The sequence below is a fragment of the Triturus cristatus genome, chromosome 3_2 (assembly GCF_964204655.1).
Source record: "Triturus cristatus chromosome 3_2, aTriCri1.1, whole genome shotgun sequence".
NCBI classification, from domain to species: Eukaryota; Metazoa; Chordata; class Amphibia; order Caudata; family Salamandridae; genus Triturus; species Triturus cristatus.
In genome coordinates, this window is record NC_140584.1 from 351,639,076 (window position 1) to 351,663,619 (window position 24,544).

A 24,544-nucleotide genomic window follows, 5' to 3' on the forward strand; every position below is an offset into this window, starting at 1 on the left:
GCCGCTAAAGCGGCAATAATGGGCTTGATAATATGCCCGTGTGAATTGCCATAGAAGTCCAGGTTCCTTGATGATATAGCCCCCATTTCCAAATGAAAATGTTGCTCCGGACATAATATACAAACAAATTGGAGAAAATAAATCTATAATTTGCCGAATGCCAACACTGCAAGAGTGTTCTACATTCAGTGAAGAACATTTGAAGCTGGAAAAACAACAAATAATGAAAATGGAAGCCATTGATAAAATAGAACACGAAGGAATTACTATTATAAAAAAATGTATATGTATGTGAAAACTGTCGGGTAATTTTATGGCGTAATTTGGATGTAGAAAAAGGTTTAGTAAATGGAGCAATGGGGAAATTGTTGATTTTGTTAATTATTCTAATAGAGATGGAATTAAAAAAAAATTTAAAACTCTTTTTATTAACATTGCTCATTTTACCATACATTTCCGGACAGTGTTCATATAGCATGTAAGGGAATAGAAGCATACAAAACAAGTTAAAACGTATGAGGACACAAGTGGGACATCCAAGTGTTGAATTTATGCCCCTGGCTCTCTCTCTGTCACCCTGTATTTCAGCCATGGCCCCCAAACTTTCTTCAATTTCTTAGTACAACCTCTACTCTTATAAATAGTGTCTTCGGCCCTCTGGCACCAATCTAGGTCTTGCTTCCACTGTTCCCACAACGGAGGTGCCTGCAACCCCCACCCACTGGCGATGTTCCTTTTTGCTACACCCACAGCCATCGCCAGCCAAATCTCCATATATCTGGACCAATCAGTGTCACCCTTGATCATTAGCAGCAACCACCTGGATTCCATTGGGACCGTTGAACCCACTACAGCCGACATCATGTCCGTGATCCTGTCCCAGAAGGAAGCTATCTCAGGGCACTCCCATAATATATGGTAGAAGGTGCCTTCCCTCTGACAACCCCGTGCACAATGGGCCGACTGGCTTCTTCCCCAGGCATATAGGTGTGTGCGAGGGTAGTAGATGCGATGTTGAATTTTGAGCTGCACCAACCTGAACCAAGAACGAATTGCTATTTCATGCGGGCTCTGCAAGGCGTCCTGCCAATCGTCATCTTCCAGGGCACCGATGTCTCTGACCCACGCCACCTGGAGCGTCACCAAGGGGTCCGGCATATTATTTATGAGTTTACGGTATATGGTGGATGTGGGCTTTTCTAATATAGGATCCAGGAGCAGTCTTTCCTCCGGGATTGATGTGTCACTTCTTATGTGTGAGCGCAGGGCGTGAGTGAGGAGTATGTAGTTAAAGTGTTGCGAGTCATGAAGGTCATATTCCTTTTTGAGGTAAGCGAAGACTCGTGGGGCGTCCCCTTTCCAGACATCTCCCAGATACTCAATGCCAATGAGTTTCCATCCCCTGAAGCCAGTCATTCGAGTCATCTCTGTCAACTGATCCCCAAGCCATAGAGGGGTTCTACCCGTCAGGGAACCCATCCACCCCAGGAATTTTTTTGCCTCCCTGGAATTGAATTTTTGAAGATTAAATTTGATCAGATTGAAGAGGTAAAACAGATTGGAAGTTGTGCTGTTCGTTTTTTGCTTGTTAAAGACTTGTATGTTTGTAGAAAACAGTTTCCTCTTTCTTTGGCATATGCGGTGACCATTCATAAATCTCAAGGTTTAAGTGTAGATAATGCTTTGGTAAACATTGGAAGTAGAGTGTTTAAAGAGAGAATGGCATATGCTGCATTGTCTTGAGTAAGAACATTATCTGGATTGTTGTTGATTGATTTTGATGAAAGAAAGATTAGTGCAGATGCAAATTGTGTAAGAGAGTAAAATCGGTTAAGAAGACTGTATGCTCCCAACTTAGGTAAATATCCCGTATATGAAAAGTGTGTAGTATGTCCAAAACGAACATATGAGAAACACTGTAGTGAGGTTGGAAAGAAGAAAAAAATTCAAGAAACTGGTGAGACACCAAAGAAAATGAAAATGGACATTGTTGATGATATTGTAGGATACCAGTTAGAAAATAGTTCAGGTATCAACTGCTATGCTAATGTAATTGTGAACGTCGTGTTTTTTCTAGAAAATCTTCATCATCAAATTATGGAGAATCGAGGAAAAAGATTTTGTTCTTTGTTGCATAATATTTTTGAAAAATTGACAACTGATAATACTAAAATCCAAAGTGCTTCTGGCATTCGGCATCTTTTGGACCTATGTTCTTGTTCTGGTTCTTCTCAATTTACACTTATTGTACAACAAGATGCTCAAGAATTTCTTATGTTTATGCCTGCAGTATTGGAAGATGAAGGAATACAAATTGAAAATCTGTTTGGACTACGTTACAGATGGGATCATAAATGTGATAGCTGTTATTTTTCTTCTACCACTGAACTAGACACTGAACGATTCATATATTTGACAATACCAGATTGCAAAACAGTGTCTTTTACCAAATTAGTAAGATCAGCTAATCAAAATATGGAATATACTCACTGCAAATCAGAAATGTTGTCAACATTATTTATAGAAAGATTTGGACAATATGTAATTTTAATGCTACAAAGTTGTAGAGCAGATGTAACAAAATTGGTAACCAAAATTAAACATTTTGTGGCAAGTCAAGTGTCAATTTTAGGAAGAACTTTTAAAGCAGTGGCTATTATTTTCCACAAAGGACCTTCTACAACATCTGGGCACTATACTGTGTATTTAAAATGCAATAAAGGATTAACACATTGTAATGATGCCCATTTAGAATTCAAATATCTGTTGCCTTATGAATTACAAAATTCATTTCTAATATTTTTGATGCCAAAGTTCTGAAAATATAATTTGGCCTATTGGGAAGATGTCAACATGAATTAATGAGCTTATTTTGGATATTTCCAATGCAAATGAATTCAGAAACATCATTCGGTCTATTGGGAAGATGTCAACATGAATTAATGAGTTTATATCGGATATTTTCAATGCAAACAGTTTTGGAAACATCATTTGGCCTATTGAGTAGATGTAAGCAATTAGGGCTTCATTATTTTTGTTTCGGTGCATTGATATTGCATTTGGAAAATTGTGATAGAAAAAAGTAGTTCATATACTTGATGTTTGTATTATATACAATTGAAATGACAGTGTTTATTTTAAAAAATGTAATGAGATATTTGAAGTTGTTGTCAATATTTTGAACATTGATTTTTTTTTTTTTGCAATCTTTTGATTGTATTTTTTGCCCGCTGTTTCATGATGATCAACATTGAAATCACTGTGTATGGTGAAATACAATATAATCTGAAAACAGCAAAAAAGAAACCCTGAATATGTTATGTAATCCTAAAATTATGTTGTGTTCTTAATGTATAATATTATTTGCAATAATAGTATTTTTTCTTGTCTTTTACAGAAAGTAAAAGTGAAGTTTGGAAATATTTTTCAAAATTTGATTTACAATGAAACAATTATAAAATAGTTTCAATGATTTTTAATATGTACTTCAATACAGAAGGTAAGATGAAATAATGTAATGAACATGAACTAAAGTTTACAGTCACAATTATTGCAGTTATTCATTTTTTCAAACTCAATGATCTCACTCCTCAAATCACCTCAGCAGCACTCATGCACTCCTTCAACTACTGAAGCATAACCTATGTACTTGGAAAATCATCCAGGCATTGCTAATCCACACCTTTCATCAGTCTGGTAGTACACATACACTTCTGCAATCATCCAGACATTAGTTCTACAGTCTTGCAATCTATTATCTATTATCTATTATCTATACATTTCTAGAATCATCAAAACATTACTCTTCCACTGATGGGATCGTCCAAGCAGTAACCACGCACTCATGCAATCACCCAGGCATTACATATACAGTTACAAAATCCAACACCTTCCCTAGTGTCCGCACAGAATGGTGTTGGAATAGTAAATTATACTATTCCAACATCCAGCGCCCCCCTCCGCAAGTCGTTGTTCCGCCTTGCGGTGTGATGGTATGCGGAATCACAACGCGGTCGTTGCAACGACCGCGTTGTGATTTCCTGCGGGGAAAACGACTGCGGGATGACGAGATAGATTTGTTTGCAGATGCTTCATCATGCCGGAAGTTCAGCACAAATATTTTTTGTCACTTCCGCGTGTCAGCACCCTCGGACAGAGAGTGCAGCTCACTTTTCTCATGCTCACTTTCTTCTCCCCTTCAGATATTGTGAAGAAAGCCCATACAATAGATTCTTTCCTTTTCTTGACTGGTTCCTCCAAATCTTCTTCATCTGATGGTAAATTCACTTGAGGAATCGAAGAAAACATTTTGTAAGATATAACAAAAACACCAAAAAAATACACCAAACAGCTAACAAAACACAGCAGGTGTGTCTCCTGTGATGGTGTTGAAGGAATGAAAAAAAATGGGTGGGCTCCTTCAAGTTCTAGAAACACCCGACGCGACTTCCAGAAAATATATTTAAGAATAATATAACTTTATTGCAATTACAAATATTTGATTTGTATAATTAGTTTAGATAATGTCTTGCTTTAATATACATATTAAAGTTAAATACATATACTTCTAAAACAAACATTTTACGGGAGTTGCGCACCCGGCTCGACCCCATGCGTATATGACGTTACATGGGTCTGGAAACCACGCACCCATCGCATACCAAACGTGCACCAGGCGCGACTCCCGGAAATTATATTTAACAATAATATACCTTTATTGTGATTACAAATATATGATTTTTGTAATTAGTTTAGATAAGCTCTTGTTTTAATATACATATACTTTTAAACCATAAACATTTTACGGAAGTCACGCACCCGGCACGATCCCCAGAAATACGTACGTGACATTATGCGGGGCTGGACACCGCGCACCCGTCGCATACCAAACGCGCATCCTCCACGACTTAACCAATATGGCGGCTTGAATCCGCGCACCCACCGTGATAGGTACACGATCGGTTCGCAACTCCACTTTTTTGCAAAACAAATTAAAAAAAATATATTTTAGAAAAGAGAAAACATATTATTTTTATAACAAATAAAAACCTAACAACATTTTCTTTTCCAATATTAGAGTTACAAAATATCACTTAAAAAACCTTTGAAATTCACTGAAAAAACCCTAGGTTTCAGGGACGTAATAGTTAGAAATTAGCATTTAAAAATCCTTTGAAATTCACTGACAAAAACCAAAGGTTTCAGGGACAATATAGTTAGTTGGACATTTCACTCATACAAAACCAGAGAAATTCGTCTGTTATAGTTAGTTGAGCTAACTATAACTCGCGCCCCCGCAATGCACTGCTGATGACATCACATATTACATCACTCATGACATGGTCAGTGACATCACTGATGACATCACTGATGACATCTCAAATGACATCACTGATGGCATCATCCACGTGACAATCTGATGCTCCTCCTCACACCCTAATATAACCTTGAATACACCCACTCTAAAATATAAACTACCATTTTCGAACCCATAGACACACCAATACCAGTTACTACATACCCACTCACTGATTCCTAGGTCTACACACACATCCACTCATTCACCCATACAGTCACTAATACACACAGTCAATCATCAATACCGCACTATCATATGCAATCATACACCTATACAGACACACACACACTGCCACTCACCCATAGAGCTACTCACACACACCTACTCAGTCATGCAAAAAATCAATCACACTCCCATTTACTTACCTATACAGTTATATACACACCACCTAACTTATTTATATGGATACTAACACATACTTACTCTCTTCTTCAATCACTGACACAAGCACACACATATCCATACAGCCACTCTTACACTCACTCACTCTCACATATAGTCATTTATATACTCCAAAACTCACATATACTGCCTTTGACATATGAAGTTACTCACACATGTACCAGTGAGACATTCATTCACTCACCAACACACCCATACACCCACTCACCTACCCATACAGTCCTTCACAGATACACACTTGAACTGATACACCCAGTGAATCACCTACTCACACATCTATGCACAGAGTCACACACCCCCACCCACTCACACAGACACTCAGACAACCAATCAGTAACTCATATAGAAACTCATATAGCTACTCACCAACCCATGCAGATGCTTATACACCAACAGACAGGCTGATACAGATATTCACACAGTTTAGTCACTAACCCATGCATTCAGTAAGACACGTTTAATCACTCACTTATACAGTCAGTCACACTCCTACTAAATCATCCATTCAGACAGTCATACACCCACTCATACTTCAATACACCTTGGCGCATATATATATATATATATATATCCACAAGAAATCCCTCCAGCCGGAAAGAAAAACAGGATGCACTCTTCACAACCTTTTATGCGCTTTATTTTCTTTATATCTTCACTGCATGGGGTACAGGCAAGAGCTGATCTACGCATTTCGGTATTCCTGATACCTTGCTCACGATCAACTGTTTGTTTGGTCCCGCCCCCTTTAAGTTTAATTGTAATTACATCATTTCCTGGCGGTTTTCCAAACACCCCTTTGCATTCTGGAGAATGTAGTTTTAACACTAAATGTTTCTTTATGTTATATATATCATTCTTATTTGTTTACAGTCTAATGTTTTTTGTAAGAAAAGTCAAGTCGACATTATTCTTCATGAACGCCTTATCTTTTCTTCGCTTTACCTCCTCTGGTGGAGTTTGATCTTATGAGTGATAAGTTCTTTTGGATCATTGATTTCCATTTTTTCTTTTGATTTGTTCTTCGATGTTTTCATCCCTTGACTGCATTTTCTTTTTGTTTAAATTTACTGTTTCCATATTCTTGTCTTCTTTATTATAAATGTATGTAGAGCTCTTCCGACTGATTAAGGCCGTGCGGATGTAATGTTCGTAATTTTAAAATGTAACGTGACTCCTTCTGTCGCAATTGTCTTTCTCGATCTCCCCCACGTTCTTTCCTTGGAATGGTTTCAATTCCATAATATTTCAATTTTTTCCAGTCTCCTTGATGGACTTGTTCCATATGTTTTGCCACTGCGTTGGATTTGTCTTTATGTATTGTGGCTCTTATGTGTTCCAGTATTCTCTTTTTCAGTTCAAAGATGGTACTCCCCACATACTTCAGTGGGCAGGGACACTCCAATACATAAATCACATATTGCGTCTTGCACGTTATTAATTGGCGAATCTCCCAGATTTTGTTGTTTGCCAACTTTATGTTTTTTGTCTGTTGAGCAATTTGACAGGCTTTACACATGTGACATTTTATGAACCTTTTGTCTTTAGCCATGTAGATTCCTTATCTTTTCCTTTGAAGTGACTGTGGATTAGATGGTCCTTCAAGTTCTTTGCTCTCCTGTATGTTACCATTGGATGCTTTCCTACTAATTCCTTCACAGTAGATCAGCTCTTGCCTGTACCCCATGCAGTGAAGATATAAAGAAAATAAAGCGCATAAAAGGTTGTGAAGAGTGCATCCCGTTTTTCTTTCCGGCTGGAGGGATTTCTTGTGGATTTGAAGCGGTGTGGTTCAACCGCAGGGATTAGCACCCACGAGGAGCGCTGCAATCACCCGGTAACTGGGAACCAGTGGAGTGTATATATATATATATTCACTGAAAAAACCATAGGTTTCACACATGTTATAGTTAGCTGGACATTTTACTGATAAAAAACCAATGAAATTCCCCCGTTATAGTTACTGTAGGCAACTATAACTCACGCGACCGCAATCCTCTGCTGATGCTAATACTGTATTTAGACACTTATTTACCCATATCTTCTTCCATTAAATTTTAGCTATACATATATTACAAATATTTTTTTTTCATAAAGACACATATGTCATCAGCAGAGGATTACGGTCGCGTGAGTTATAGTTGCCTACAGTAACTATAACGGGGGAATTTCATTGGTTTTTTATCAGTAAAATGTCCAGCTAACTATAACATGTGTGAAACCTATGGTTTTTTCAGTGAATTAGCAAGGTTTTTTAAATGCTATTTCCTAACTATAACGTGTGTGAAACCTATGGTTTTTTCAGTGAATTTGTACGGTTTTTTAAATGCTAAGTTACTTTACGCCATTTGTGGCGTGCGCGCCCACTTAACGCAGTTCGTTCCGTGCACGGTTTTTATCAACTTTAATAAGCCCTGTACATTTGGTGGCCTTCGGCCACCAAAAGCACAGGGGGTGAGGTCAATGTGGATAGTGTTTTTTTTATTTCGATTTTATAATTTCATGTTGCCAAAATTACGTTTTTTTTCTCTATTAATAAGCCCTGCACATTTGGTGGCCTGCGGCCACCAAAAGCACAGGGGGTGGGGTAGGTGTGGATAGTGTTTTTTTTTTTTTTTTTTTTTACCGTAAGCGTACGGTAAGCTTACGGTAAGCGTACGGTAAGCGTACGGTAAGCGTACCCCGCGAAATTGCCGAAAAAAAAATAAAACCGTTTTTGCTCTTGGGGGATGTTTGGGGACTCCCTCAACATGACTATGTGGGAGGGAGTTGTCAAAACAGCCCCGTAACATGTTTTTGGCCATCATGTTTGATAAACAACACTCAGTGCGAGAGACAAAATGGCGGACGCCGCTTCCTGGTTTCAGCCGATTCGAATGTTTACTAAGATCTAAGAGCCAATCAGAATCGCGCTCGCGCACGCCACCGTAAGCTTACGGTAAGCGTACGGTAAGCGTACGGTAAGCGTACCGTAAGCGGGCTCAGATATATATATTGATTTAAAGGCTATTTTCTCAGAATCTACTGAACAGATTTACACCAAACCTACAAAAGGCACTTCCTTGACCTAGGGACTACCTCTCTGCCAAATTTCTAGTAATTCTGTTCAGCCGTTCGGGCTGTAGCTCGTTCTAAAGGTCCTATGGAAAAATGCATGGGAAAAACGCGTTTTGGGACCCCCCTTTTATCTCAGCCCCCGCTTGACGAATCCCCCCGAGACTTTCAGGGTAGGAGCGGAGCGTAGCGCCCCACCTATTTTGAGAAATTTGCGAGGATTCGTCGACCGGCGCCAAAGTTATTCAAAATAGAATGTTGAGGTTTTCCTATGGAAACGTGGTCCTAACTATAACTACCTACTGGCGACCGCCAGTAGGTAATATATATATATATATATATATATATATATATATATATATATATATATATATATATATATAATATATATTCACTTAAAAAACCATAGGTTTCACACACGTTATAGTTAGGAATTAGCATTTAAAAAACCTTGCAAATTCAATTAAAAAACCATAGGTTTCACACAGGTTATAGTTAGGTGGATATTTCTCTCGTAAAAAACCAATGAAATTCCCCCGTTATAGTTAGTTCAGATAACTATAACTCGCGCGCCCGCAATCCAGTGCTGATGACGTCACATATTACATCACTCATTACATGGTCAGTGGCATCACTCATGACATCACTGATGACATCATCCTTGTGATAGAGTGGCGGTCGCGCGAGTTATAGTTATCTGAACTAACTATAACGGGGGAATTTCATTGGTTTTTTACGAGAGAAATATCCACCTAACTATAACCTGTGTGAAACCTATGGTTTTTTAAGTGAATTTGCAAGGTTTTTTAAATGCTAATTCCTAACTATAACAGGTGTGAAACCTATGGTTTTTTAAGTGAATTTGTACGGTTTTTTAAATGCTAAGTTATGTATTTCTTAATATATATATATATATTTTTTTTTACCGTGCGCGATTTAAAAAAAAATAAAATGTTTTTTTCCACCTGGGGGGTCCTTCTGTGACCACCTGCCAAAGGCTAGGGGGCCAGGAACTCTCTTCCCTGCCCCCTTTTCACGTTTTCCACCTTTTTTTCCCCTTTCCTTTTCAGTGCGAGAGACAAAATGGCAGCCGACACTTCCTGATTTCGACCGATTTGAATGTTGACTGACATCTAACAGCCAATCAGAATTTCGCTCGCGCACGGCACGGTGCGCGCACGTGCGCGCACCGTGCGCGCACGGTGCACGCGTATAGATATTTATATGCTTTTAAATGCTATTTTCTCAGGAAATACTGAACAGATTGACACCAGACATGCAAAAGGCACTTCCCTGACTTGAGGAATACTTCTCTGCCAAATTTCAAGTAATTCTGTTCAGCCGTTCGGGCTGTACCTTCGACTAAAGGTCCTATGGAAAAATGCATGGGGGAAACGCGTTTTGGGACCCCCCTTTTTTCTTGGCCCCCGCTTGACGAATCACCCCAAGTCTTTCAGGGTAGGAGTTGAGCGGAGCGCCCCATTAGTTTTGAAAATTTCGCGAAGATTCGTCAACCGGCGCCAAAGTTATTCAAAATAGAATTTTGAGATTTCCTATGGAAACATGGTCCTAACTATAACTATCTAATGGCGACCGCCAGCAGATAATATATATATACATATATATATATAAATATATATATATATAAATATAAATATATATATATATATATATATATATATATATATATATATATATATATATATATATATATATATATATATATATATATATATATATATATATAAAACATATTTAAACTTTACAGACACACACAGTCACTGGATGATGTCATCAGAGATGTCCTTTGAGATGTCATCAGTAATATCACTGACCATGTCATGAGTGATGTAATATGTGATGTCATCAGCAGTGCATTGCGGGGGCCCGAGTTATAGTTAGCTCAACTAACTATAACAGCCGAATTTCTCTGGTTTTGTATGAGTGAAATGTTCAGCTAACTATAACTTCCCTGAAACCTATGTTTTTCTCAGTGAATATATATCAATATATATATATACAGTTTACCGAATGGAGGCAAGCCACAACCAGTGTACTGTGCCTGTCAGCATGTTATTAGGAGGGTGCAGTACTCGTTTGCAGCTGTGCCTGTCAGCTTGAAGTTTAATGCCCATGAGCTGTGCTGAAATAAATATTGCTGTGTCCGTCAGCATGTGACACAAGGCGTGATCGCCTAATTGCTGCTCAACAGGCTTCCCTCTGTGATCGTTAGTGCACAGCTATGACTGTCAGCGTAAAAACTGCTGCTCGACAACGCTGGAGCTGATCCATAAATGAAGCAAACCAAAATGGTCATCTTCCAGGGTCATGTAACGTGACCTCCATGACATAAACAGCTGGCTAAAGAGCAGGCACGCTCACTGAAATGACACCACTCCACAGAGTTATGAGTCACACGCCTATGAGTGCCATCTAACGCAGGAGGACTTGACTGTAACGCTTAAGACTCGCACCTACTGGCCATGGTTCGGGACCTAGCAGTCACCGCCCTTCACAAATCCAGCATTACCTCTTGTAATTTTAGTGGTCCCAGTCAGCAGACATGTGGTCTCCCACACCACAGTGGTCAGCCCAACAACTCCGATATCAATGTCCTCGGCAGTGCACATTGGAACCTCAGTAGCTGGCAACCTCTGCATCCTGTAGTGCCCACACAGGTTCTATCGTGAAGAGTATGCCTGTCCAGAGAGTATTTGTAGTAAGTAACTCTTTATTTCAGCCCCGCAATGGAGTCTCTAGATATCCCATCTATCTACAAATCATCTGACTTTAACTGATCCACTATTCAAACCCTGCATTCTAACTTAGATTTTTGACTTGAGTGTGAGTCTAGAATCCATTGACCTACCTGTGGGCAAGACAGGAAGGTTGTGTGGTATGTGACAACAGTTATGATCTGTGTCAGGTCTCGAGCTTGAGGGGGTCGTCTTTGGGAGCCATGTTGTTTATAAAAAGGGCTGTGGAAGTACGTAGTTTAGTATGGAGTGCATTTGAATGGTTGGGTCACTGAAAATTGAAGGAGCAGAATCTGGGAGGAGAACCTGAGTGTTTGGGAATGATTGTTAGTAATGATTGGCAGAACTGGGGTGTTTCACAGGGATGTAATGCTGCAGGATGATGTATGTTGAAGCAGCACCATGCAGAACCTAAAAACTAGCCTGTTTGCAGCCAATGCCCATGAAGTCTGGTGTCGACCTGGAGTAGTGGGTGTGCACCTGTGGGTATTAAAGAAAGCGAGAGCTGTGCGGTTAGTGAATTTGTCTACCATGCATACTGTTGTAGCCTTATTAGAACACTGCTGCACTAGTTTGTTCACCTTAATTCCCGGATCACACTGTGTGGACGGGGAGGTCTAAATAGATCTTCAAAATGAATGGTCAACGGAATGTTCCACATGGTTATAAAGCTTAACATTGTATGTGTACTGTAGCAACTGGGTGCAAATGTCCTAGTCTCTAAATAATTAGGGAATGTTTGCTCTAGATTGACCAAGGGTTATTTCTGTTTCTGCATCATCTGTAAACAAAATTCATTTGTAATACATTTGAGACTGTGTCTGATTCATTGAGGCACTAATATTCCATGTCCCTCACTGATGACATCACTGATGACATCATCCAGTGACTGTGTGTTTCTGTAATTTTTAAATATGTTTTATATATATTCCTAGGTGTATTGAAGAATGAATGGGTGTATAACTGTCTGGATGGAGGATTTAGCAGCTGTGTGACTGATTGTATAAGTGAGTGATTAAATGTGTCTTACTGAATGCATGGGTTAGTGACTAAACTGTGTGAATGTCTGTATCAGTCTGTCTGTTGTTGTGTAAGCTGCTACATGGGTTGGTCAGTAGCTACATGAGTGTCTATATGGGTTATTGATTGTTTGCCTGAGTATTTGTATGGGACACTGAGTATGTATGTGGGTGGGTTGGAGGTGTGTGACTCTGGCAAAGATGTGTGAGTGGTTGATTCACTGGGTGTATGGGTTCAAGAGTACATGTGGAATCAGCTGTATGGGTGGGTGAGTGTGTGTATGGGTGTGTTGGTGAGTGAGTGGAAGTCTCAGGGGTACATGTGTGAGTAACTACATATGGAAAAGGCAGTATATGTGAGTAATGGTGTAAATAAAATACTATATGTGAGAGTGAGTGATTGTGAGAGTGGCTGTATGGATGAGTGTATACTTGTATCAGTGATTATATAAGAGAGTAAGTATGCGTTAGTATCTGTATGAATTAGTGAGGTGGTGTGTGTATTATATAACTGTATAGGTGAGTAAATGGGAGTGTGATTGATTTTTTGCATGACTGACTAGGTGTGTCAGTAACTCCATGGATGAGTGGCGGTGTGTGGGTGTCTGAATAGGTGTATGAGTGCATATGATAGTGTTGTATTGATGAGTGACTGCATGTATAAGTAATTGTATGGGTAAAGGTGTGGATGTGTGTGTAGACCTAGGAATCAGTGAGTGCGTATGTAGTAACTGGTATTGGTGTCTCGATGGTTTCGAAAATGGTAGTCTGTATTTTACAGTGGGTGTATCAAAGGTTATATTAGACTGTGAGGAGGCGCATCAGATTTTCACATGGATAATGTTATCATTGATGTCATCAGTGATGTCATTTGAGATGTCATCAGTGATGTCATCAGTGATGTCACTGACCATGCCATGAATGATGTAATATGTGACGTCATGAGCAGTGCATTGCGGGGGCGCGAGTTATAGTTAGCTGAACTAACTATAACAGTGGAATTTCTATGGTTTTGTACGAGTGAAATGAGCAGCTAACTATAATGTCTCTGAAACATATGTCTTTTTCAGTGAATTCCAAAGGTTTTTAAAATGCTAATTTCTAACTATAACGTCTGTAAAACCTATGGTTTTTTCAGTGAATTTCAAAAGTTTTTTTAAATATTAAACTACTACTCTGCTATTTGTCATTAGTACTGTTTTTTCTAACTTTTCCACTACAGAAAAGAAAATAAACTGTAAAACTGTCGTGTAATGTAATATATTTCACAAATTACAGTGTTACTTATCAAATAATACAACATAATTTAACATTTTGAAAACATATTTTTCTCCCTTTTTCTGCTGGTATCAGATTCTACTTAGCTTCACTATTCACAGTGATGTCAGTGTAGTATCATCATAAACAGCTGGTGAAAAAACACAATCGACTAGATTGTTAAAAATAACCAAATGACTAATTCTTGCAACCACAATACAAAATCAACACAAATAACACATCCAAAACTATTTCCAATTTTTAAATCTTACCTTTACTCTGTAGTTTCTGATTACATTTTTCCTCAAGGCCAAATAATGTGTCGAAATTTTTTATTTAAATCATCCAGTATGAATTCCTTAAAGCATCTTCCCATTTTCCCTCTAGGTCGAATAATGTATCTAAGAATTTTTGTTTCAGAAATAACAAGTATGAGTTGGGTAATTCATAAGGCAATCTCGGTTTTATTTCCAATTGTGTATCATTGCAGTCACTCCAACCATTATTGCATTTTAAATATACAGTATAATGTCCACATGAGGTAGTAGCTTCAGCATGGAAAACAATAGCCAGTGTCGCAGACGTTCTTCCAGAAATAGATACTTGAGTAGCAACAATATTTTTAATTTTCATTTTCACTTTTCTTCCATTTGGCAAACCGAGTTTTTCTGAATAACCTGAAGCTGTGAATCCACACTTACATGTAGCTCCAACTAATAAACACAAGGGCTCTTTTTAGAGCTGCCTTATATTCCCAATACGGGCTCGCAGAGTGACAGCTGTGGTCCGGCTAGCAGAGAGAGACCTGCGGGCGTCGGGCAGGCACGCAGAGGAAGAGCTGCGGCCCGTGGACTCGGCTCGCAGAGGGAGAGCTACGGGCCGTCAACTCAAAAAAGCACAGCAGCTTACTGGCTCGCAGAAGGAGAGCTGTGGTCTAACTTGCAGAGGGAGACCAACAGGCCAACAGGCCTGCTAGCAGAGACACCGCTACGAGCTAACGGGCTGGCTCGCAGAGGTACAGCTGCGGGCCCGAGCTGCGACACGACGGGCTGACTCGCAGAGGGGAGAGTAACGGGTCGACGGGCCTGCTAGCACAGACAGAGCTATGAGCTAACGAGGTGGCTGGCAGAGGTAGAGCTGCGGGCCGACGGACTGGCTTCTAAAGGCATAGCCGTGAGCTGGTGATGTGGGGAGAGGGAGTGTAAAAGGGGTATCTCGCACAGACAGACCTGCTGGATATTTTCAGTGTTTTGTAGAGACAGAGATGTGAGCTGACAGACTGTGTCACAAAATGGCTGACACCTCACTGACGCAGAGCTGCGAGCGGACAGACTGGCTTCTAAAGGCATAGCCGCGAGCTGGTGATGTGGGGAGAGGGACCGTGAAAGGGGTATCTCGCACAGACAGAGCTGCAGTATATTTTCAGTGTTGCCTCGTGAGGTAGAACTACGGACCTGATGCCTTCTAGAGGGAGAGATGCGAGCTAATGGACTGAATAACAAAATGGCTGCCAACACTTCCTTGTTTCAACAGTTCGCAGCCAATGAGCCGCAAGCTCGTGCTCGTAACACCTCAGCCAAACAGATGTCAGAATTCTCAAATATCGATACCTGTAAAATTTGATATTTCTCCAAAACTACTTAACGGATTTACCCCATTTGAACAAAAGTGTGCTTTCTGGCCCAAGACCTTTCTTCCTGCCAAAGTTGGTGTAATTCCCTTCAGCAATTTGACCTGTAGCCTTGTGTAAAGTTTCATGGAGAAAACACATTATGGGACCCCCCTTTTTTCTCAGCTCCCCCTTGACATATCACCCCAAACTTTCAGGATAGGAGCTGACCTGAAAAGAGGAACTTTTGGGAAAATTTCGTAAAGATTCGTCAAACGACGCCAAAGTTATAAACACATCAAAAAATGCTTTTCCTCTGGAAATGTGGTCCTAACTACAAATATCTACTGGCGACCGCCAGCAAATTATATATATATTATCTACTGGCGGTCACCAGTAGATAGTTATAGTTAGGACCGAGTTTCCATAGGAAATCTGAAAATTCTATTTTGAATAACTTTGGCGCCGGTTGACGAATCCTCGCGAAATTTTCAAAGCTAAAGGTGCGCTTCGTTCAGCTCCTACCCTGAAGGTCTCGGGGTGATTCGTCAAGTGGGGGCCGAGAAAAAAGGGGGGTCCCAAAACGTGTTTTCCCCATGCATTTTCATGCATTTTTCCATAGGACCTTTAGTCGAAGGTACAGCCCGAATGGCTGAACGGAATTACTTGAAATTTGGCAGAGAGGTAGTCCTCAGGTCAGGGAAGTGCCTTTTGCAGGTCTGGTGTCAATCTGTTCAGTAGTTCCTGAGAAAATAGCATTTAAAAGCATATAAATATCTATAAGCGCGCACCGTGCGCGCACCGTGCGCGCACCGTGCGAGCACCCTAACGTGCGCGAGCGTAATTCTGATTGGTGGTTACATGTTAGTCAACGTTCGAATCGGTCGAAATCAGGAAGTGTCGGCCGCCATTTTGTTTGTTTCAGTGCGAGAGTGAAAAAGGAAGGTGGCGAACGTGAAAAGGGGGCAGGGTAGAGAGTTCCTGACCCCCTAGCCTTTGTCAGGGAGTCCCTGAAGGACCCGAAGGCAGAAATTTTTTTTGAATTTTTTTTTTTTTAAATCGCGGGGGTGCTCGCACGGTGAAAACCCCCCCCAAAAAATAATAATTTTTAATACGTAGTTTATTGGAAAATAAATATATAAAAAAATAATAATACATAAATAAATTAGCATTTAAAAAAAACTTACAAATTCACTGAAAAAAACCATAGGTTTCACACACGTTATAGTTAGGAATTAGCATTTAAAAAACCTTGCAAATTCACTTAAAAATCCATAGGTTTCATACATGTTATAGTTAGGTGGATATTTCACTCGTCAAAAACCAATGAAATTCCCCCGTTATAGTTAGTTCAGATAACTATAACTCGTGCGAACGCCACTCTATCACAAGGATGATGTTATGAGTGATGCCACTGACCATGTCATGAGTGATGTAATATGTGACGTCATGAGCAGTGGATTTCAGGCGCGCGAGTTATAGTTATCTGAACTAACTATAACGGGGGAATTTCATTGGTTTTTTACGAGTGAAATATCCACCTAACTATAACATGTGTGAAACCTATGGATTTTTAAGTGAATATATATATATATGCACACAAAATCTCTCCAGTCGGAGGGATATAAACGGGACGAACTCTTGTATTCTTTTCTTTTTGCACTTCACAGTAGCGGGCTGTTTAGGCAAAGCAAGATCTACGCGTTTCGGAATGCCCTGATTCCTTGCTCACGATCAACCTGGCAGCCAGGTTGATCGTGAGCAAGAAATCAGGGCATTCCGAAACGCGTAGATCTTGCTTTGCCTAAACAGCCAGCTACTGTGAAGGAATCAAAATAAAAAGTGCAAAAAGAAAAGAATACAAGAGTTCGTCCCGTTTATAGCCCTCCGACTGGAGAGATTTTGTGTGCATATGCAGCGGCGTGGTTCTGCCGCAGGGAAACAAACCCACAAAGAGCGCTGCATGTCCCGGTAAAGGTGAACCAAGGGAAAGGATATACATATATATATATATATATATATATATATATATATATATATATATATATATATATATATATATATATATATATATATATATATATATATATATATATATATATATATATATATTCCAATCGCCATTTACTCTCCAATAGAGGCACCAACGCTGATGTGTGGTGCCTCTATTGGAGAGTAAATGGCGATTGGAATATATATATATATATATATATATATATATATATATATATATATATATATATAATCTACTGGCGGTCGCCAGTAGATAGTTATAGTTAGGACCGAGTTTCCATACGAAATCTGAAAATTCTTTTTTGAATAACTTTGGCGCCGGTTGACGAATCCTCGCGAAATTTTCAAAACTAATGGGGCGCTCCGTTCAGCTCCTACCCTGAAAGTCTTGTGGTGATTCAAAAAGGGGGGTCCCAAAACATGTTTTCCCATGCATTTTTCTATAGGACCTTTAGTCGAAGGTACAGCCCGAACGGCTAAACAGAATTACTTGAAATTTGGCAGAGAGGTAGTCCTCAGGTCAGGTAAGTGCCTTTTGCAGGTCTGGTGTCAATCTGTTCAGTAGTTCCTGAGACAATCAAAAGTAAAATCATATACATATGTGGGCGGAGCCTAACCACACATCTCATCCTGAGATCTGATTGGCTGTCAGCACTTCATCCAAGAAGTGTTGGCAGCCATCTTGGGACCAATATACATGATAGCACCTCATTAAAAAGCATTGCAGTTAATAGAAGGTTTTAAGACTTTAGTTACATTAGAAATCATTTGTTGATGGTACCATACTCATTTTAGGAATTGTGGTATGTTCTAAGGTGATTTCACCATGTGAAAAAGCCTTCTGCTGGGATATCATGATTGAGAGAAAAATATTTTCTCATGCTTTTCCCACAGAGGTTTGGAAGGTGATCTATAAGCTAAACTGAGAGCTTATTTTCTGTACATTCACATTATCTTTCTCAGTCATGTGAGAATGAAGTCTGACATTCTCAGTAAAACATGTACATCCAACAAGGGCAGAGACTGTGAGTTGATTCCTTTGTGTTCTACTGCAGCTTCCCAGAGTGTTCCAAAGAACAACTAGAGCGCTAACAGTCCTACTTATGATAAACGTATGGTACACCTGAAGCCATCTTGCTTGGATTAAAGTGGTAACTCTTAAAACATTTAATTTAAAAAGGAACAAAATGAGGGGGTTAATTTTTCCATAAAAAGTATGATTAGTGCTGCAGAAAGAAAAATTAGGGCACATTTTGAGTGACTTCTCAAATCCTCTTCTATTTCATTAAAAAATTCTGACATGCAGACTGAAACATGCACTTTCAATACCAGCAGCAGTTTTCCCTGGTGAGTAGTAGCTTTACTACAGTGATCTAATGAGCAAAAAGAGTGCTAACATTTTGAATTTATGGCAAATGTGTGACACATCTGAATGCCTTCTTGATGGAATCAAAGTAAAAAACTGAAAGTATTTCCTACTGGGGAGACTGCAATAAATGAGGAAATTAGGAAACTTCATAACAAATAAGTCTCCCAAGATGGCCACCAGAGACAGAAGAGCCCACATGTAGCCCAAATATCACCCAGATGTAGCCCAAGTATAGCCCAATGACAGAATGTCCCAGAGTGTTCTTAAAAACAACTAGAGCGCTTTCTGTCTTCATTATGACAAAAGTATGGCACACCTGAAGCCATCTTGATTGGAATAAACTGGTAACACTTAAAACATTTAATTTAAAAAGGAACACAATGAGGGGGTTCATTTTGCCATAGAAATTATGATTAATGCTGAAGAAAGAAAATGAGGGCACATTTTGAGTGCCTTCTCAAATCCTCTTCTATTTCGTTAAAACATTCTGACATGCAGACTGAAACATGCACTTTTAATACCAGGAGCAGACTTCCATGGTGAACAGTAGTTTTACTACAGTGATCTAATGAGCAACTAGAGTGCTAACATTCAGAATTTATGGCAAATGTGTGACATATCTGAATACCTTCATGATGGAATCAAAGTAAAAAACTGAAAGCATTTCCTACTGAGGAGACTGCAGTACATGAGGAAATTAGGAAACTTCATAACAAATAAATCTCCCAAGATGGCCACCGGAGACAAAAGAGCCCAAATGTAGCCCAAAATCACCCAGATGTAGCCCAAATATAGCCCAATGACAGAAGTGTGCAAAACACTTATTATTTTGTGTTTTTGCAGTGTTATATAGTGCAGACTTGTCAGGTATTGGAGTGCTTTATATGAGCATTGGTTACATCACACAAGAACAAATTCATTTTGGTTGTAGACATGGGGAGACTAAGTGATTTGACCAGAATCACAGAATGTCGAGCTGAAGCAGAAACTCCAACCTGGTTCCCCAGTTGCAAAGTCTGCAGTTCTGGAAGTAACACCACATCCTCTCCCCTAAGTGCAACATTTAATCAAGTGGTCAACTGGATAAAAAAACATAAAGATTTAAAAGTGCTTTGTCGCTATTTGAAAACTCAGAAAATATGTCCTTATTTTAGTCTTTTAGAGCACTAACCATAATTTTGATGCCAATAAGACCCTCTCATATATGTAATTTCTAAATGAAATGCTCTAGGTATTACAGTTTTGATTACATCAAGATGACGTCAGGTGTTCCACACTTTTGTAATAAATATAGAATGTTAGCAATCTAGTTGTTCATTAGGATACTGTTGAGAGGCAGAGGCCAGGGGCACGGACTCTGAAAATTGAAGGCAGGTAGGAGGGTGCAAAGGCAACAATTTAACCACACTGAGCAGGCAGGAAGGGCCGTGGCAGCACAACAGACTATGGAGGGCAGTGGAAAGGGGGGCAGGGGCAACAAACCAACAATACAGGACTTGCAAGAGAGGCTGTGGCAATGTAATAGACCATTGTGGGCAGAAGGAAGAGGCAATGGTAGTACAACCATACATGCCAACAGACCCGATTCAGCCAGGAAACGTCCAATGTTTTTAAGCTCAAATGGGCTTTATTTGATCTGTCTCCTGTCTACAATCTCCACTTTTTCAATGTAACTCAAAGGGGAAAATCAATACCCCAGTTTTTTTTCAAAATCTCCCTCTTACCAAGTTCAAAATGTTCGCAAGTATGGTACATTGGATCATGGAAGGAAATGGGGTAGGGACATGGACTTGGATAACAGAGGACAGGAGGGACATGGAGAGGTGCACCAAACTGACCCAGCAGGGTAGGCATCAGCGTTTGCAGCAGCACAATACGCCACGCAGGGAATGCGGGACGGGAGTGCAGCACAACAATCCATAGAAAGCAAGAGGGAGGGGACAGGACCATGCACATGGACAACAGAGAACAGAGGGGCAAGAGGCAATGGTAGCTAGCTGACCATAATGGACAGACAGGAGAGAAAGCTGCAGCATAACAGACCATAAAGGGCAGGAGGGACGGATCAGGGGCAATACAATGGAACAGACAAGCCAGGAGGGAGGGAGTAGGGGTCTGCACATGTAAACAGAGGGCTGGGGGCAAGGGGGCAGGGCAGGAGCAGCAAGATAGCCATGGAGGTCAGGCATGATGGGCACTAGAAGCAAGACACACCATGAAGAGCAACAGTGAGACTGTGATGGCATACACACAGACCATGGAGGGAAGGTGGGAGGGGGTCAGGGGCAGCTAACTGACCACACAGGGAAGGTGGGAGGGGCCATGGCAGCACAGAAGACCATGCATGGCAAGTGGAAGGGTTAGTGGCAGCACAATGGCTATGATGGGCAAGAAGGAGGGTGCAGGGGCATGCACAAAGGACGATGGAGGATAGAAGGGAGGGTCAGGACCTGTGCACAGACAAGAAAGTTCAGGGGAAGGGGCCTCACAACAGACCGCATGGGGCAGGCAGGAGGAGCAGTTGCAGCACAACAGACCAGGGAGGGCAGAAGGGTGTGGCAGTACAATGGACCATGTAGGACAGGAGGAAGAGGATAGGGGCATGGCATGTGGACAGGCAGGGTGGAGGTGGCAGGGACAGGTTACAGTCATCTGACAATGCTAGGCAGGTGGGAGGGTAGTGGCAGCTCAACAGAACACTCAGAGTAGATAGGAGTGGCAGGTCCATGGAACATGATGGGCAAAAAGGATGGAGCAGGGGCATGCACAAAGACATCGGAGGGCAGGGGGAAGGAGAATAGGGGCAGCAAGCTAAGCACAGAGTTTAAGCAGGAGGTCAATGATGGGGCATAGAATTGGGCAATGGAGGGCAGGAGGAGTGGACTGGTACATCATACTAAATTGAGGGCAGTGGCAGCGCATCAGACCATGCATGGCAGGAGGGAGGAGGCTAGTCCATGGATTCACACAACAGAGGATAGGGAGGAGGGGGATGGGGCAGCAAGCTAACTGTTCAGAGAAGGCAGGTATTAGGAACTTTATTGTTTTTAAAACGTGTGTCTGTACTGTTCAGAGAAGGCAGGTATTAGGAACTTTATTGTTTTTAAAACGTGTGTCTGTGCGAACTACTTAAAATATGAACAAGTATGCAGCATAATCTCACTTTTATTCAGGAAGAAGAGGACGTTTGTGACTGTGACTCCGGGCTCACTTGGCAGAAACACCCCCTGACCCTCCACCCCCTATCGCAAAATGTAATGCCCGTGAAAAGGGTAGGTGAACACAGTGTTATATAGAACATAGTCCTGAGAGCACGATTGAAAATGAAAACTAGATATAGTGTATGGTATAAACTATGCACCAAAATGTGTGATATAAGATGAACCGGGCGTGAAATATAATATGCAATACATTGTGCGCAATTACAGATTCATTGGAGAGCGCGAGATAGCACAGGCACTAGCGCGTGCTATACGATATGCGCCTTGGAGTGTAATATGCACAGGGCAGTGTTGTGTAACCTAACTAGTCTCTAAAGTTGTTATATAAAATATGTGCTGGGGAGTGTAACGTTGCATATGCACTGTGACAAAGATATGGATCCCAGATTGTAATATCTATGGCATAGCACTGTGCGTTATAACATAGGCATCGAGGAAGGCACGTTAGATGGGGCAATATAACCCGTGCGAATACAAGTGTGGCATGACATATTCACAGGGTGGTGTTACAGTGCACATGGGCTAGAGAGTGTCATAGCATATGCACTAGCTAGTGGAATACAACACAGAGGTGTGTGGCACTCAGCAGGCAATGGTGGGTGTAACACAGCATTGGGCTCTGCCAGGAGCGCGCTGTGACTCTCAAGTGATGTTCGTCCCCTTTCCAGAGAGTAAAATAAAAAGTATTACACATCCAGCAGTGGATGTGTGTTTTATTAACCGTGAGGGGGGTTTCTTGCATAGTTTTGGTCGAATTTTTGTCGAATCCCCTTTGAATGGCTTGGTGTGCATGTGTATTAAATGTGCCCGTCAATAGCTACCCATGTTTGTATAAATAAACGACAAGGGTGTCTACCGGGATTAGGCACGGTAGGGCATCAGACATGTCAGAGCTTCACTAGTGGTGTAAATACATTCCACGTGGATTCATTGTATGCATAGTCGCCTTTTAATGAATATCACGCAAATCGTCATGGTGATAGGTACGTACGGTTTGTCCAGCATGTCCTAGGTGTGTCTATAAATATATATTTTTTAAAAATAATAAAAAACAGTGGCCGGCCCTGGGGATTGGGGTCAAAAAAATATAATTAGGAGACAGGCCCTGGGGGATGGGGTCATCAGGGCCAATAAATTAGAATAAGAAGGGGAACCACACAGCCCCCCTTCTTAAAAAATTAAAATAAATAAAAGACTGGCATCGTGCCGGAGGCCACGCCCCCTCCTTGCAGCACTCTGCAAACGCGCCCCCTGGCGAATTGTAAGTTGGGGAATTAATTCCTCTTCAATACTGAGGGTCCCTGAGGGCCAACTAGCCCAACAGGCATCTCCAGTATGCGCCAGGGAGCTGCGCTGCAGACAGGTGTTCTGAGGCCAAGCCCCTTTTTACACCTCTCTGCAACGCAGCTCTGTGGCGCTTACTGGAGGTACCTAGTGGTCTAGTTTGACCCTAGGTACCCTTAGGATTGAAGGGGACTTAATATCTCAATTTAGAACAGCCACAGGGCGCGTTTACACAGGGGTGAAGGGAGGGGACGGGGCCTGAGGTGACGTGTGCAAACACGCACTATGGCACGTTTTAAATTGGGGATATAATTTCCCTTCAATACTGAGGGCCCCTGGGGGCTAACTAGCCCACCAAGTGCTTCCAGTAAGCGCCACTGAGCTGCATTGCAGAGAGGTGGTCCAGGCCGTGCCACTTTTTACACCTCTCTGCAACGCAGCTCTGTGGCTCTTACTGGAGGTACGTAGTGGGCTAGTTGGACCCTAGGGACCCTCAGGATTCAAATGAACTTAATCTCCCAACTAAAAACGGACACAGGGCGTGTTTACACAGTGGTGAAGAGAGGGGACGAGGCCTGAGTTAACGTGTGCAAAAAACGCCCTGTGGCCTGTTTTAAGAGTTAGTTTTAATCCCCCTGCCCTATTATATACTAGGGGCTTACAGAGGAGGTCATGCTAATCACAGGGGGACCCCAACGCATGTTCACTAGTGTATGTAGGTGTTTTCACTGTATTCTAAGTGTCTTTTAACATAGCACTGGCTCTAGGACTGGTTAGTCAGACTCAGTTACCACCAGTATCCGTCTGAAAAAGTTGAGGGTACAGGATGATTTTGCAACAAGGCTTCTTTCTGCTCTTCTTTTTGTTCTTTCTGCACGTTATCCTTCTTCCTGCACTTTTCCTCGTCTTTGAGGACTTCTGTTGCTTCTTTCTGCACTTCTTTTTTTTCTTTCTGTGCATTTTTTCTTCTTTCTTCACATGTCCTATCTCTATAGGCATAGTTAGAAATTAAAATTTAAAAAACCTTTGAAATTCACAGAAAAAAACATAGGTTTCAGGCACGTTATAGTTAGGAATTAGCATTTAAAAATCCTCAGAAATTCACTGAAAAAACATAGGTTTCAGGGGTGTTATAGTTAGCTGGACTTTTCACTTGTACAAAACCATTGAAATTCCCCCGTTATACTTAGTTCTGCAGTTAATA